The 1,409-nt window shown below is 39.5% G+C and overlaps 1 protein-coding gene across 1 annotated transcript in view; it reads right to left on the reverse strand.

Moving 5' to 3' along the window:
* Positions 1-1,399, reverse strand: part of LOC101350834 (POU domain, class 2, transcription factor 1) — a 69,251-nt gene extending 67,852 nt beyond the window's left edge. Inside the window, exon 1 of the mRNA XM_023738488.1 lies at positions 753-1,399. The gene's annotated coding sequence lies outside the window, so the exon portion shown is untranslated. The remainder of the gene's footprint in view (positions 1-752) is intronic.
* Between the last annotated feature and the right edge of the window lie 10 nt (positions 1,400-1,409).

The following is a 1,409-nucleotide window of genomic DNA, read 5'->3' on the forward strand; positions in this document are numbered from 1 at the left end:
TAAGGAAGACTGAAGAAGAATTGATGCCTTTGAATTATGGTGCTGGTGAAGAATACTGAATACAGCATAGACTTCTAACAGAATGAACAAATCTGTCTTGGAAGAAGTATAGCCAGAGTGCTCCTTAGACGCAAGGATGGCGAGACTTTGTCTCACATACTTTGGACATGTTTTCAGGAGGGACCAGTCCCTGGAGAAGGACATCATTGTTGGTAAAGTAGAGGGTCAGTGAAGAAGAGGAAGACCCTCAACGAGATGGACTGACAACAGTGGCTGCAACAATGGGCTCCAGCATAACAACCATTGTGAGGATGGCACAGGACCAGGCAGTGTTTTGTTCTGCTGTACACATATGGTCACTGTGAGTCAGAATCGACTTGACGACAGTACCTAACAACAACACAGTTACATAACTGACTACATTCTACCAAAAATGCTATTTCTCATAAGAAATAAGGAAAAACTTGTTGGGGGCTAGAATATATTCTTAGGAGAAAATTAACTTGAAAATATTTTTGTTTTTCTAAAAGAGAATATATTCTTAAATTCATTTTATTCTTTGTAATATTTTATCTAATAGTTGCACATAGAAGTTTCTTTACTTTCAAAGATAATAACAAAGCTATGTACTTGAGCAAAAGTGCATCCACTGGGCCCCAGTGTAACAGAAGATAATTACTGTTATCTACATAGTATCCCTTTGAATTTGTGAACAAACATATGGGCTTAAGAATAGCTTTCCAGAATTTCACCTGTTTTCAAGCTTCTTTTATAGTTTATGTAGTCTGAAGGTACAGTCTGATGAAAATGCTAGAGTAGAAGTATACATGGTCAGTTCACAGTAACTTAAAATAACTTTTGGGGGGGCTTCCCTCTGCCATGTCAATATGTAACCTCGGAGGTGTTATGTCCACATTGGTTCTTCACTGAACCACCACCACTCCCATCAGGCACCAGCATCACTACAGTCACTACCACCAACTCAACACACTTTGAGCATTAAGTTAGTTCCAGGTTTTAATTGAGACAGGAACCACCAGTTGCTGTCAATTCCAACTCATGGCAACCCCATGTGTGTCAGAATAGAACTCTGTTCCATAGTGATTTCAATGGCTGATTTTTTAGAAGTAGATCACCAGGCCCTTCTTCTGAGGAGCCTCTGGGTAGACTCCAACCACCAACCTTCCAGTTAACAGCTGTACATGTTAACCTTTTGCACCCTGGTAATCCATCTCGTTTTCACTGTTTGCTTTCCATTTCCAACCAGCTCCCAAATCTCAAAACTCTTGTGGAGCCAGTGTTTGCTTTTGTATTCCCTTTTCCTCTATATTATAGTGAAAATATGGATGAACAGAACCCATAGCCTGTTTTAGACTCAGAAAAAAATCATCATATAAGGGTAATAAAGC

The sequence above is a fragment of the Trichechus manatus genome, unplaced genomic scaffold (assembly GCF_000243295.1).
Source record: "Trichechus manatus latirostris isolate Lorelei unplaced genomic scaffold, TriManLat1.0 scaffold00117, whole genome shotgun sequence".
In the NCBI taxonomy this organism is placed as follows: Eukaryota; Metazoa; Chordata; class Mammalia; order Sirenia; family Trichechidae; genus Trichechus; species Trichechus manatus.